Below are 16,415 nucleotides of genomic sequence, written 5' to 3'. Positions count from 1 at the left end.
CCTATGTGACATCCTCTGAGGAAAGGGAAAATGGCACAGTATGGCTTTGCATGGTTTTACACAACAAATCTCTCAGCTGTGCACAGTGTATCCATAGCAAATGATCGAGAATACAAAAAATTCTGAGCCAACTGTCACGTGTGAAGGCCAGAGGAGGACAGGTCGGTCCTGAGAGTGTGACCCTCAGGGCTGGGAAAAACTACATTGCTGGAATCCTGGCAATGTGCCCCCCGCCCTAGGCAATTGCTATTCGAAGCAATATGGAAATTCAGCAGGATCTGCCTGGGGCGGGACCTGGACGAGATGCCAGAAGAACAAGCAGATCAGGGAGGTGTCTCGTGGAGGCATCCTGCTGGCTCAGGCGAGTGGGGACTGGCTGGCAGTGAGATACCAGAACAGGCCCTCCAGGAGGCCAGGCGGGGCAACTGCTAAAAGGCAGAGGAAAGCTCAGGCCTCACTGGGGTGGGGGTGGCGGGGGAGGCAGCTGCCCTCAGCTTCCCAGCCAGAAGCCATGCTGCCAGTTCCAGCTGGGTCCAGTACCCTCACCCCTCATCTGCTCTCAGCCTCCTTCCTCTGAGAACGAGGGAATTGAGGAAGTTGCAACGTCAGCTTTTCCTCGTGTCCTTGGGTAACTTCCAACTCCAAAGGGAAGCAGGACCCCTCCATGGGAATCTCCCCAGGGCCCTTCAGGTAGGAAGTGGGTGCAGAGGTCACAGAGCCTCTACCTTCCACCTGCCCGGGGCCTCACGACTGTCTGTATATCTTCTAGCCTAGTATAGGAACCTGCTTCCCTGGGACACTGGAGGAAAGGCAGGCTGGGGTGGCAACGGGCCTCTGCTGTCTTCTGGCTGTCCCTGCTGGGTGTCCCCAAGATGGATAGTTATAAGACCTGGTGATATGAGGACAAAGTTTCCAGGCAGGGATATGCCGCCTGGCAATGGCAGGAGAAAGCCAAAGGACGCACGACCCTGAGCCCACATGCCTAAGAATGGGCATGTCGGATACATTTCCTTAAAAGCTAAGACTGAGCTGAGTACAGGCAAAGAGTGAATATGTCCTGGAGAAAAATTCCCTTTGGTACTGAAGGAATTATTATGGCGATCTCTTTCTCATCCGATAATGAAGTATTTAGCAAGGAGATACAGCCCTTCATTCACAAGCACGGCAGAAGCACAGTGTTACCAAGAGCACTGTCATCCTTCGGTTGACAGAAGGCATGCATCCTTGCACACATTTACTCCAGAATAGCCACATCAAAACGAAAATGTGTTTGCAACAGTCTAGCATGTGGCACGCATTTGACTTGCAATTGGTGAGCATATGGCGAAAACTGGCTAGGGGGCCCCCACGTGGCTTTATCACTGACAGGGAGATGGCCGCAGGGGGCTGTCATAAGCCTGTGTCTACTGTCTATCCCCAGGAGACTGGCAGACAGAGCAGGAAAGATGCACGATTTGCTGGTTTGACTTCAGCCTACGTGCACCCCGCCACCACACTTCCTTCCGGGGAAGCGGTGGCCGTCTGGACAGTTACGGTAACGGGTGCGCAAATGCTACAGAGCCACACATTCTTGTGCTTAAAACGCTACACAATTTTATCCCCATCCGCTAGGGCCTCACTTCGTGGAGTCAGACATTTCTTTGTGTGATTCGACCACTGGGTGGCTTCTCTTTGTCATCACTGCTGGGGAGGTGGCCGTCTCCAGAACCATCTCCCGACCAGAATGCAGACTCAGCATCACAAGCCCTGCAGGCAAATCTGTGGCACGTGAGGTTGTCCTAACGATGAACAAATAATAGTCACACACATTTTGGGGCACCTGGGTGGCTCAGTCGGTTGGGCTTCCGACTTCAGCTCAGGTCATGATCTCACGGTCTGTGAGTTCGAGCCCCGCGTCAGGCTCTGGGCTGACAGCTCAGAGCCTGGATGGAGCCTGCTTCGGATTCTGTGTCTCCCTCTCTCTGTGACCCTCCCCCATTCATGCTCTGTCTCTCTCTGTCTCAAAAATAAATAAACATTAAAAAAAATTAAAAAAAAATAGTCATACACATTCAAGTCAAGCAGAACCAGCAAAGATCGAGAGTGACAGTGGGAGAGCAGACACACGTAGTTGCTCCTTGTACCACACACGCCAGGCCGCACGCATGTCACTGACATAACACACATCCTTGCTTTCACAAGGCTCACTCCTTGGCTGAGGAAACAGCCATCAACTGGGGTCACCATGGTATGCGGCCAGGTACCCAAGAGAGGGCACTGGATAACAGGCGACGGGGGGTTCCTGGAAGGAACAGCTGGGACCCACGGCAGAGCCCTTCTGCAGCTGTGCTAATCAAACACAGGAACGACAAGGGCAAAAGATCCCCGAGGGCTCAGACCTTGCCTTCCTCTCATGTCGATGAGCCCTCGGCATGGTACCGGGCCAACATCTGCTCACAAAGTTCCAGAACATTTCTGCTCCCCCTTCCCATTCTCTTGCATCAGGACCTCCCTGTCAGCACTACCCCCACCACATGAATCCCCTATCCTTGAGTTGCTGCCCCATGCCAGGCTGGCTGCCCCCTGGGAAGACAGGGGAACAAGTATCATCTACCCACCCTGAGTGCCCAGGAAGCAGGAGGAACCATATCATATTAGTCTTCAGGAACAGCCCTACAGAGAACTAAGGCATCTGTCAACACTGAGGGGTGGAGACTGCTCACGACTTCCCATCGCTGCCAGTTCCTGTATTTAATGAGCCTTTCTCTGCCCCAATGGTGTTGGTAGTGAAAGACCCAGTGATACATGAGTGACACAAGTGACAGACCCAGTGCTTGTCATCACAGGGACTACAGAGGAGCAAGGAGAACCTACCTGCCTGGCATGGCAGAGGTGGGGGAACCCTACCACCAGTGGATGGGGAAACCCCAGCCCCTCACCTCATCCAGACACAGGTAAAAATATCTACATGTGACAGTGTTCTAAGAGTAAAAGCACAGTGCCCTAGGCGGGGGGTTATGGCAAGGGACTTTGACAAGGCCTGGGAAGGAACATAAAAGCCGCTGTACCAAAATGACATTTAAACAGGGTCTCCAAGAATGAAAAGGAGTTAAAATGGGGGAAAAGTAGGGGTGCCTGGGTGGCTCAGCTGGTTAAGCGTCCGACTTCGGCTCAGGTCATGATCTCACAGTTCGTGAGTTAGAGTCCCGCACTGGGCTCTGTGCTGACAGCTCAGAGCCTGGAGCCTGCTTTGGATTCTGTGTCTCCCTCTCTCTCTGCCCCTCCCCCACTCACGCTCTGTCTCTCAAAAATAAATAAATGTTAAAAAAAAATTTAAAGAAAAGCAGGGTAAAGTGGATATAAGAATGTTCTGGGCAGAAGGAGAGTATGTGCAAAGACCAGGAGCACAGGGCACACTGGAGGAATGAGAGCTGTCTTGCCACATGGCTGTGGTAATGGGCCTTGCAAGGGGGGATGTTACTCTAAGGGCAGTGATGGCTGCTGCAGGTAGAGACAGACAGACCACACCTCCCAGTGGGACAGCTGAGGCATGTCTGGTGCTATCAGTGAAGCTCCTTGTTAGCGTGGAGCAAACAGTCCAGAAAGCAAACCCTGACGACAGAGAGACTGAGGAGGAAGAGACGAATGCCAGACCCCGGGGCTCAAGAGAAGATGATGAATAAAAACATGGCGCCAGTGGGAAGCTGTTTCCAATCTAAGAGCCACCGGGACAGGTACCGTGTCAGCCTCTGAGGGGAGCGTGGGATGCTGTCTCCTCAAGATCCCTCTGTGGTGAGGCCTCTCTTATTGCCCTCAGAAAGTGAGGCCAGGAGGGAACAGTGAAGGCCCAGACCATGGTGCTGGGCAGGAAGGGGCAGGGCACCCACTCCCAAGCACATGCCTGCAGCCCTGTCTTTGAAGGAGGGTCACAAGTGACTGCAATACACCAAACCTACAAGTCAGGAGCTGCCAGGAACCCCCCACTCATCTCTCACCAGCCACACCCGCCCATCACCTTGGATGGAGGAAGGACGTAAAGATCTGCCGCATCTCTGGGGCTGGGCCAAGGAGAGGAGATTTGAGAAGTTCCTGTGCCAGGTGCCAGGTTACCCCGCTCCTCGCAGCGGGCATGAGTGTGGAAGTGAAGGGAGGACATGGCAAGAGACTCCTGGCAACACAAAAGGCATCCCAAACTGGGACCTGTCTTCCTGGACCACATCGTCAGTGAGCAGACTGATGGGATCCTGGCATTGCCAGAAGGCACTTAGCAAAGGCCAGAAAAATGTATTTGGCCAGAACCGGCACTGACCTGATTCAGAGAGCTTTAAACTAAATGTTAAGGTCAGAGCAGGGAGAGGAGAAAAAAAAATCAAAATGAAACTGTATAAAAAGATACAGGAATGGACAATTTACTTAATACGGAAGAAATCGTTGAAGAGGTCGCCAGTATATTCAGAAGGAAGTAATGAAGAACCTGGTTGTCGCCAATGGTGTGGGAAAGAACCCGTAGCCGGAACGCAGACACTGAAGGGAATTCTCTATCCAAAGAACACAGACATTGCAGGACAGAGAGGTTGGGCATAGGAGCCGGATTGGAACCCATCAACGCGAGAACCATAGGGAAAGAGGGAAAACTCCAGTGCTACTGTCGACAGAATATAAAAGGGTGCCAGTCAGATGCTGGTACTTCCCTCGTGCAGATCACAAAACCGGGAGAGAGAGGAGGGAGAGTAGGCCCTGAGGAGTGAGCCAGGGCAGACATGGACTCCTAACAGCTACTGCTCTCTGCCCCTCCAAAAGCCCAGCACCAGCTCCTCATCTGGTCCCCCAAATTTCACTAGACGCCAGGCCCTGCACACGAGGTACCAGGTACCTTCTACACACTGGTGCCTCCCAGGAACCATATACACATCACCCTGTGTAGCCCTCACAACAGCAGGATAATTAGTGTCCCTGTGTGAAAAATAAGGACACATGTCCAGAGAGGTTAAGCAACTTGTCCAGGGCTACACAGTAGGCTGGAAGCTCATGGCTGCTCCTCCAGACCCGTTTTCTATTCTGCTCTGTGCCCCAGGAGGCTGGCTCCCTCTCAGTGTGACAGAGGTCAGCTTCTGGGAGGTAGCAGCACAGGAGGGAGGAAAGAGAGGCTAGACTATGCCTCCACCCTCTTCACGTGGCACCTCCGGTTGGCAGAGATTGTCAGGCCACTATTTCTGTCCCATGGGCTCCTTCCCAAGGCTACAGCTCTCACCAGTCCCAGGCACTAACCAAGTTCCCCCAGGCCTAGAAGTGGGAGTAGTGTTGACAGTCTCCCAGTGCTGCTAGTCCCTGGGCACTTCCCCACCTGACAGACCTGTGACGCTCTCCACACCTCTGTGAGCTGTCCCTACACTGGCTGCCCCCAGGCACCTTCTGAGCATGTCCATCTCCTTCCGACCTCACCGATAAGCAGACCTGGGATTTGAATCCCGACGGGCCTTGAACCTCTGTTAATCACAATGTTACACTGTGAGGTTGGTGACTTATGCTGCAAGGGAGAAGTTCATCATCATTCCTCAAAGGACAAACACACACACACACACACACACACACACACACACACACACACACTCAACATACGGTGTGCACAAAACATTCCAGGTCAGCTTTCATTGATGTCCCTGACAGCTGAATCCAGAATGTCCGACTGGAATCTCCTGCCATGCAATTTTTCTCTGAAGAGATAAAGTGCTGGTAGAAAGATCTGAACTTAATAAGTCTTTGGGTGACTTCAATTGATTTCAATCTGTCATGGTGTCTCGACGACTCTGCCAGGACTTGGCTCTCTGGCAGGTCTTACGAAACCAAGGGCTGGGCCAGCCAATTCTATAATAGTTGCTCCAAATCATGTACATTCCAGGGACCTCCCCAGTTCAGAGCTAATAACTAACACCATCAACTTTAAACTTGTGGTTTAGTCACATAAATGTGAAAAAGGTCCCACGAGAAAAAGCTCACAACTTTGAAAATTCTTTAGACTTTGCCTTTGGTGTTGGGCCAGTTCTTGCTAAGCCGTTCGCTCAGATTCACTCTAGAGCAGGGTTTCTTGACTTTAATACCATGGATATTTGGGGTTGAATAATTCTTGGTTGTGGGGGGAGGGGGGAGGCTATCCTGTGTGCTGTAGGATGTTTAACAGCGTTCCTGGCCCTCTACCCACTAGAGGCCAATGGCACCTCCTCCTCAGTTGTGACAACTAAAAATATCTCCAGACACTGCCAAATGTTTCCTGGGGGAGTGGGGGAGGTAGCAGGGATTGTCCTGTGTTGAGAATCATTACCCTAAAGGAATAGTTTCATTAGGATGGGCTCAAACTCAGCCTACGCAGACTTTACAAAAACAAACAAAAAGCCCACTTTGTCATTTGCAAAATACTGATTCATCAGTGTAGTGAATTTGCATGCCTTCAAAATTTAGCAGCAACTTGTTCTCAAAATTCAGCCTAAGCTACCTCTTAAAATGAAAACCGTACATGGCCAAAATTACCTTCGGAAGACATTTTGGAAGATGCCACTTTATAGATACCATACCAACTCTCATGGTTCCAACAATCAAGGATTTCCTTTAGCTTCAATGGAATGCCATAAAAAGTACCGGGCTTGTAGTGGTGGGTTATGTCATCAACAAATACAAACCCTTATACTCTAAAATCACATTTGATCCAGCAAGTTGTTCATACTACAAAAGGCACATGAAGGTCAGGAATGACTCTAGAAAAAAGCAGAGCTGTGGCCCTCATGTCATGCTCACAATGGAAACCTCCATCTGAGGTGGATGCTGGGAAAGATTACAAGCACTATCCAAATTGTAATTTTCACTACCCCCCACCTTTACCCCTCAGAATATGCTTCTGATTGAGTCCACTTAGTTAAACATGTATAGAATATAAATTCCACTGTATTACCATATAGGACAAAAAAGAAGCCTCTAGTTTCAGGTCCAATTATTTTAATATTGGTTAATGAATACATTCTATTTCACACTATAAACAGAAAATTTTTTAAAAAGGGCAATTTAAGATTATTGTATCCTATATCATTTCTCTATCTGTATTGTATCATTGCCTTATCATTATCTTGAACTCAAACCATATAACCTCAAATAACAACCCCTGGATACGAAGACTTTCTTTGAGCTTAAATTCTTACAAAATCAGACAGATCTTGTCTTGATTCAACCAGTGTCAAACATGATTAATGCCATTATCCATTTGTCTTTCCATGCCCAGTAGGGCTAGTAGAGCTCCTGAGTTAACTACATGCTCATTTTCTTACAAGAGCACATAGGAAGACAAGTCTTTCCTCAAGGATGAAGACATGGTCTAATTCCAAACTGGCAATGCATTTCAAGAGCACCTCTAGTGCTTGTTAAGTCCCAGACAAGAATATCAATGACATCAAAACAAAACAGTGATTTTGGAAAGTGTACACTAGCACTAAAATGGATAGTCCCGGGTAAGAACAGCTAGCAAATAAATGGAGTGAACTTGAGGTTTTTTCTTAATTCACTTTTTCAGGCTTAGCAGCATCTAGTTACTTTTAATTACATGTTAGATGGTCCTAATGTAATTAAATGTTCTAATGTAATTAGTAGCAACACTCATTCATTCCAGCAATATTTATTGATATGCCAGGCACTATGCTAGGCATCAGGAAGTGAGATGTGAAAAAATATCTTCCCTGAATATTTTTCAAGATAAAGTGGTCTAGCCTAGAGACATTATGATATCAAAACAACTAATATCTAAAGAAAATATTAGATCTTCTTGCCAGGAGAGTCTGACCAAGCCTAAGCAGAACCAGGTGGCCTACAACCGGGATACACCAGAAACCTTACTTTTATATTCACACACCAAACAGTTGACTCTTATTCATTTATACCTAGTCAATAATCCACTTAGTCAATATCTCAGTTGATCTGAACTTGTCAGCAAATTAATTCACAAAAAAAATGGAGAAAGATCCACTTAAGGGGTATTTTAATAGGTGGTTGAATAAATATCTTAACTATCAATTTATCAAGAATCATCCTCTAACTTTTCTTCCTCTTTTAGTGTTAGATTCTCAGAAGGAAATGGCCCACATAATGTCAACTTTCTGTAAAAGTTCCCTTTCTACATTAAACCACCATCTACTCTTTGGTCTTTATAGAGTGGCCTATATTGTCAACTATGTGTCCTCCATCATGATCCATGTAATAAATGTCTGGGTATAGGGGAAATAGCTGTCTCTATAGAGTAATGTGTCTGCCTTCTTTTTTTCATGCTGTTTGTTCATTCTAGCTCATAAAGCATTTACTGAATGTCTATTCTGCTCCAAGCATTGGAAGATAACAAAGGTGAATGCAGGCATGGGCTCTCCTCTGGGAAACACAAAGTGGAGGAGGACGGGGTACCATTTATTGACTATTCAGTGAGATAAGCCCCTATATCCTTGGTATGCACAAGATGTAAGGGAAATACAAAAGAGGAATCAAAGATGACTTTAGAGAAGATCCTTCAACTAGATGGGTAAGATGGATAAGAGTCCAGTGGGCACCCAGTGGAAAAGGGCTCTCAAGCACAGAGCACAGAGCACATGTGAGAAAACAGAGCACCTTTCAGGTACTGACAGTGGTTTGATGCTGATGGAACATAACATGTAGGGGTGGTTGTGGAGGTAAAAGACTGGTTGTAGGCAGTGGATAACCAAAGTCTTGAGTGCTGTATAAGGTCTTACCTTTTTGCTATAGATAATGGACAGCCACTAGAGCTGTTTAAAACAAGGTATAGATGGGATTTTTTTTGGGGGGGGGGATTGGGTTGCTAATAAGAAGCTGGAAGATGTGAGGTCTATTAGAAGTTACTGAAATGGTCCAGATGAGAGATGGTTAAGACATGGACTAAAGCAGTGGCAATGGGGAGGGCTGAGTTGAGAGAAAGGAAGCCATAAACACTAGGTGATTGACTGCATACAGGTGTGAGCATTGAGGGAGGAGTCAAAAATTACAGGTATGCTTCCAGCTTAAATGACTAGGCCAAGAGACATGGTCTAAAATAGATGAGGACTGGAAGGTATGAGCAGGTTTAGGGGGTAGGGATTTTACAGGTGAGAGACACGCGACCCTCCCATCTGAATGTCCCAAACTGGCACCTATTGAGTGTGACATGTCTGAGGAGTAGATACTGATGTCTAAGGAGGTTAGATACATGTGTCCTGAGCTCAAGAAGGCCAAGGCTGGAGATACAGATCTGGTGATTTTTATCACATGGTAGGTAGTTAAACATCACAGGTGAGGATGTGAGAAAACAGGCACATATTAGGCATAAAAACAGAAGGTTGCTAGGAAAGGACCCTTGGAAAAACCCAATACTTAGGGGTCAGGCAGAAGAAGAGTCAGTAAGAAGACTGAAACAAACTGATGAGAAAGACTGAGATAAAAGATGAGAAAATACTGATGAGAAATGCAGAAAATATGAAAGCCAAATAATACACGGAGTCTGGAGATTATCTAGAGGATACATAAGGACCAAGAGCTGCTCGATCTGAAAAGTCAACAAAAATCTACTGGAACTTCCAAATGTATCTGGTGGAGGCAGCTTTCTCAGAAGATGTTCCAGCCTCAGAGGGCTCTAAATATTCATGTCCTGTTCAGAGGCAGATAAGATGCCTTGCAGGGTCACTGACCCCAAGAGTTCTCTTGAAAAAGCATACTTAGGCAGTACAGCAGCTTTTTATCTTGATGAGGTCCCAATAGTTCATTTTTGCTTTTAATTCCCTTGCCTTTGGAGATGTGGCAGATAAAGGGTTAGTATCTAAAATCTATAAAGAACTCAACAAACTCCACACCTGAAAAACAAATAAACCAGTGAAGAAATGGGCAGAAGACATGAATAGACACTTTTCCAAAGAAGACATCCAGATGGCCAACAGGCACATGAAAAGATGCTCAACGTCACTCATCATCAGGGAAATACAAATCAAAACTACAATATCACCTCACGCCGGTCAGAGTGGCTAAAATGAACAAATCAGGAGACTATAGATGCTGGCGAGGATGTGGAGAAATGGGAACCCTCTTGCACTGTTGGTGGGAATGCAAACTGGTGCAGCTGCTCTGGAAAACAGTGCAGAGGTTCCTCAAAAAATTAAAAATAGATGTATCCTATGACCCAGCAATAGCACTGCTAGGAATCTACCCAAAGGATACAGGAGTGCTGATGCATAGGGGCACATGTACCCCAATGTTTATAGCAGCGCTTTCAACAATAGCCAAATTATGGAAAGAGCCTAAATGTCCATCAACTGACGAATGGATAAAGAAGGTGTGGCTTATATATACAATGGAATACTACTTGGCAATGAGAAAGAATGAAATCTGGCCATTTGCAGTAACGTGGATAGAGCTGGAGGGTATTATGCTAAGTGAAATAAGCCAGGCAGAGAAAGACAGATACCATATATTTTCACTCATGTGTGGATCCTGAGAAACTTAACAGAAGCGCATAGGCGAGGGGAAGGGGGAAAAAAAGTTAGAGAGGGAGGGAGGCAAACCATAAGAGACTCTTAAGGACTGAGAACTAAGGGTAGATGGGGGGTGTGGGAGAGGGGAAAGTGGGTGATGGGCAGGGAGGAAGGCACTTGTCAGGATGAGCACTGGGTATTGTATGGAAACCAATTTGACAATAAATTATATTTAAAAAAATAATAAAGGGAAACCTTCTGGAAAAAAAAAGAAAAAGCATACTTATAGGGACTGGAAAGCTAATTTGTGATTATTCTGCCACACTGTAAGCAGTGTACCATTTTGCACAAATGCCTTATGAGGGTGGGGGAAAGGTAGGGGTGGGTAGAGTTGGGGGCAGGGGTGCTGGAAGGAAAAGTGGAGATGGCAGAGTGGTGATCAAGGTCTTGACCACAGATAAGAATGCTAGAAGGAACCAGGTAGTTATTCTTCTTTGTTATTTCCCAGTTCATAGTCAATGACTCTGGAAATTCAAAGTACCACACTGAAGGATGCTCAATGTCCCTACTTGTGGAGGTCTCCTGAATGTCCCTGAGAGCATTTACCCAAGGCTCCCACTTCGGATGAAAGGCACTGATGTCTTTCCAGATTCCCTGTTAGCACCTCCAGAGGAAGACAAGCTCATTAACCCCCGGAGCCTGTTCCAGGCTGGGTCTTGCAATACCTGATGTTCTTTTTGTCAAGTAAGATCAAACAAGCTAATTTCTGTTCTAAAGTTGAATACTTCGTTTTCATTAAACAGATTTTAAGATGCAAATTTGTAAATGTTGGTTACACACCATTATAATCCAATGCTTGGAAACAATCCTCCAGGGGTCTCTTGTGTTTCTGAAATCTTATAAGCAGAGACAGTGACAGTCTTTATTCTGGGATATCCAAGGATGTGTGCATAGCAAATAGCTGTGGAAGACAGAGACCTTGTCTCCCCCTGGAGCAATAGACTGGTTGGTTTATAGCTTACTGTGATAAAAATAATGTCTCTCTCTGGGACAAAGGGAAGACAGATTTACTGCCCAACATAAAAGATTTGGGGTCCCCAAGCTCAAGATTCCTCTCTGTGTATGCAGCTATCATACCAAGCTAACACCTGGGCCTATTCACATCACCTTGCAGGAACTGGGGCTTGGAGAAATGGCACAAATGCTGATACTCTGGCTACTACTATTGCTATGAGTAACAAAGTCTGTTGTCTCTGACCCTGGAGTTTCATGTCTTGTGCCCACATCCACAAAATTGTGGCAGGCTGACTTACTAACTTAAAAGTCAAGTCAAGCCTTAGACCCTTTGGAGTTTTTGATACCTAATTGCCACCTATGAAAGTACCATGTTGATCACCTAATACTGCTCTTTAACAACTATTCCAACACCATTGTGTACCTTGTCTTTACTTAAGCACACTTAAGATTCATATTTGGTTTACTCCAAAAGGATTCAAAACTGTTTTAAAATATGGTGCATGAGGAGTGCCTGGGTGGCTTAGTCGGTTAAGCGTCTGACTCTTGGTTTCGGCTCATGTTATGATCTCATAGTTTGAGTTCAAACCCTGTGTCAGGTTCTGAGCTAACAGTGCAGAGCCTGCTTGGGACTCTCTCTTTCTCTCCACCCCTCCCCCACTTCAAAAATAAATAAATAACATAACATAAAATAAAGTAAAATAAAATAAAATATGGTGCATGAAAACACACTGCAGGCAACTGTCATTTTCTATAAGAGAAAAAAGGGAAAGTTTTGTTCTTTTCCATTTTTAGAGACTGAGAAAAAGCAAGGCAGGAAAATCCAATGATTTGCAAAGGCTCTTAAAGCCATTCCATGGCAGGTGTAGCAGGTGGTGCCTTGGCCTTGGGTAGAGTTCCTGAGAGATTTTGTCTCACTGACCAAATGGCATCAAGTAGCAGCAGTCAGGTGAGGTGTGGGGAGGTGGGCTATCCTGAGTCACAGAACCACAGGAATCTAGTTTTCTGCCAATTCGTGAAATACTGGACTGGAGGTGTCCAGAAGCTTTATGCAAGGGAACCAGCATGCATAAGGCTGATGACTGATGATATTCCATTGCTACTGTGCCAGTTGGAAACAGGATACCAGATGTTTCTGATTTCTGCCACGAGGATGGGGTAACTTAGGAGAGTGTCTACACCTGAAGGAGACTCAAAACATGTCACACAAGGAAGGTGACAAAGGTGCTCAGTCAGTGGCTAGGAACAATGACAACAGCTGTGATGATGAATGACGTGAAAAATGATCATTCATTTAAACCAGCAGAACATTTCATGATATTACTATACAGCTACATTTTATTTCTAGGTGAGAGGGTAAGGAAGCTAGAGGAATAGTGCTAGTTACTGGCACTTTATATGCTTGGATCTGTGAGAGAAAATAATCCATTCAGCAGGTCAATAATTTCTGTAATGCCTCTGAGTGAATACTGGTGAGTAGGCCATGGCCACATCGGTCATATTTTGTATCTCCAAGGCCCAACAGTAAGATATTTGGAAATAATCTAGGAATCCAGGTACAGGTAGAAAAAAATCACCAATGAACTTATTTTTCCCTGACATAAAGTTAATATAGCGTGGTAAAAATTTTAAATGCATCTCTAAAGTATTACTTCTGTGTGCAATATGGAGACAACTGAGCTAAAAATAAGAAAAATAATCTAGCCAGTATGTAGCCTTCCTGGCTGCATTAGTGGGTAAAAGCCACTTGTAAGTGCTTGACAGCAGCTGCTTTCTAATGGGAAAGGTAATTTCTCTCCACTTAGCCTTAGGATGGACCCAGGTGTGCCAGCCAGGGGGCAGGAAAGCCACACAGTTCTAGCCTCCGAGGAAGGCAGTTCCTAACAGGGATACCCTGCAGGGACCGTCATCAACACCTGGTTTTGAGATGAATGGTTTCTCCATTCTGTTTCCATGAAATAGGCTCCCCGGATCTGATACCCACTGGGATAATGGGTTACTTTGCTAAAATGACTTCACTTGTGGGTACACAGGTTATTGTTTTTACTCCTCAGAGAAACTTCCCCAAGAGTCAAATCGGAGAATTCAATCCCAATAAGAGTACTGCACCTTTTCCTCTAACTAACAAAAATAACTTATTTCCTGACACATCGGTTTCTTAAAGTAACAGGAAATAAACTGGTGAGATATTCTGATGTATGCCATCAGGGCTCAGTGAAAATAAGGAAAGGCTAATTAAAGCAATGGATGGAGAGAGAGGCCCTTCATGTTTCCCTAAATTGGGGTAACATGTCTCCATTAATTGCAGCCCAGTGCAAAGGAGAACACATGCATGTGTTTGTCCCTCACTTGGGCCTGGTGGTTTCACACAGGAAAAATACTCCGACCATCACCAGTCTAGGCAGTATTGGGACAAACATCTGCTAGGAGCCACAAGAGGGCCAGATGGAAAAATAATTCAAGCACACATTGACTTGATGGTGGGGGTAGTGGCATAATTTATACAAAAGTTACAGCAGATTTAGCTGGGAAGGTTTTTGGCTGAAAGTTCTTACTCGATAGCACATAATGCTATTGGTCTTTTCACATTTACCCTTCTTTTGAAATATATTTTGTAAGGGCAAAGGTAAAGAAGTTTTTAATGTTTTCCTATCTTCTGCTATTAAAAATTATCCAGAATCCAAGTAAGGAGTTTCAATAAAAGAACTTATAAAGTGACCTTTAATCCTGAAATATATATAACTCAGTAACAAATAGCTGTTTTTCCTTTTCTTTGAAAATACAACTCTGAAAGGTAGGCTGCGATTTATGCAGATATTGGGGAAAGGGTAGAAGCAAAGGGATCATATGGCGTTAATGTGCACGCCACCACAAATACTGGGGTACCACAATGCCCTGATAAATGGCTAGGTTGACGGTTAAAAGTGGGTTCTACCCCCAATCTCCCCCATTTACTCAGTTGCTCGAGTGGGTGTTAAATAGTAGCGTTTGGGAGGAAGGGGCAGAGCATGACAGAAAAGTGAAGATTGTCATCGTATGATTCCACAAGCAGAGAGAATGAAAAAGCGAGTCAACCCCTGGCACATTTGGACCACATAGTGCCAGGTGTTTGGAGCAGAACAAACATCTGGATGTGTGATTATATTTTTTTATTCTTCCCCCAGATGTTGTGACGTTGTAAATGTTAGGGCTAAGCAAAAAAATGCCTTTGAGCATTTAAAAATGGGGCCTGGTAAAAAAGAAGAGATTATTAATGGGATGCTGGCAGAATGTTTCAAAGAAGAATAACAAGCCAGGCTGGAAAAAAAAAAAAAAAAGGTCATTCCATCATTGTACTTCTGTCATAGGGCAAAGGTCTCCAAGTCAGAAGGAAGTCTCAGCACCTCTCGGAGACAATCCTCTCATAGCATGTCTTCTTATACGTTTAAAATTTCTAATTGTATAATTCAGCTAGGTATTAGGACATAGACATCAGATTACTTTGCTGATTCCAACTGCTTTGGATAATTAACCTATGATGAACATCTCTTGTAGATTCCACAAGAACCCCTGCTTTTTTTTTTTTAAACAACCCAAACATCACACAGTGCTATTTCATTAACTTGTAATCGTGTCTCAGTTCAAGCCCAGTATTCCTATTTCAGATGCTCGCGTGGTGATTTCAGCCAAACATTCTCTCAGTCTCTACTAATCCCTTCTCCATAGAGGAAAATGACATGTACTCTTTATCTCTCTGAAAGCATACATAAATAACTTTATTTCCCCCCAATGCATATTGCATATACCCCAAATAAGTGTTTTCTGTGTTCTTACTGGAGTTTCAAATATTCTGCCCATTTAATTGGATAGAACAGCCTCAAGTTTGATCATAGCTGGACAAAATACTTGAGGAACTGTCTTTTTGTCACAAACACCAAGGAGACTAAAAGCTTGGAGGACAAATGATATTTATAGATACTGACACTTCTCTCTCAGACTGGGGACCTTCTGTATTTCACAGTTTAGACAACCATTCTGGAAACAAGAGTGGGTACGACTCTTAGAGTTAAAAGTTCCAAGATTAAGTGCTGAACCGTCGCTTTGCAGGGGAATGTTTTTCATATCGCCTCTGGAAATACCACAATTTAGATAGAGCAAGGATACCAGGCAGGGTCTGGAAAGCACAGAGCTGTCAAAGCACAGTCTGTTTTCCTGATTCTCAGAGTCTCAGTATTTTAAGACCGACATTACTCATCTATGACCGAGCCATCTGCCTGGGACAATCTTCCATGGCTCAGGGACCAGCAGGAACTGGACATGATGGAAAGCTGTGGCGAAGCCAGCCCGCTTCTGCAGAATGAGCCCTGAGGCTCGGAGAGCCAGCGGAGAATTGGACAGACAAGATTGTTCCGTTACATCCAGTTCTGCTGAGGTCATGCAGTCCTGCCTTGTTGAAATTAAGCTTTACGCCATATTTAGTCAGCCCTCTGAGAGTTAAAAGTTGAGCGTCTCTGTTGTCTTCAGTTGGCTAAGTTTTGGTCAGGCTGCAAGCCATAACACTCGGTTAAATTGAACAGTGCTAGCTGCAGGCTCGTCAACACGCACTGTAGACGCCAGTGCCCAAGACCCATCGTCTCTGTTAATGTGAAAGAAAACGGTCCCACCATTCTCAGGGCAATCAGGAAAACAGCTGATGCTCCCCGGCTGCAATGTACAATATTGTTTCTCTCCAAATAAAGCTAAGATGACAGACAATTTCCCCAGCGAGAGCCTTTCTGTCTGCACACAAGCATCTACAGCCACACCACGTGCCAGTAATTGTTACTATATTCCTTTTTTTCTTCTTCAACATTTCTATTTCCACCAGATCCACTTTTTTTTTTTCTGCTGGCTTTGATTAATTTTATTCTCCATCAGTTTAATTTAAAACAGACCGACAATTCCTAGGGCAAGAACATTTTA

The 16,415-nt window shown here is 45.2% G+C and overlaps 1 protein-coding gene across 11 annotated transcripts in view; it reads right to left on the bottom strand.

The window, feature by feature from the left end:
- Nucleotides 1-16,415, bottom strand: part of FHOD3 (formin homology 2 domain containing 3) — a 468,859-nt gene that overhangs the window by 71,098 nt on the left and 381,346 nt on the right. The window lies entirely within an intron of this gene.

This window comes from Acinonyx jubatus, chromosome D3 (genome assembly GCF_027475565.1).
Source record: "Acinonyx jubatus isolate Ajub_Pintada_27869175 chromosome D3, VMU_Ajub_asm_v1.0, whole genome shotgun sequence".
Classification (NCBI taxonomy): Eukaryota; Metazoa; Chordata; class Mammalia; order Carnivora; family Felidae; genus Acinonyx; species Acinonyx jubatus.
The sequence above is the reverse complement of the archived record's forward strand: the minus strand, read 5'-3'. Positions and strand labels throughout refer to the sequence as shown.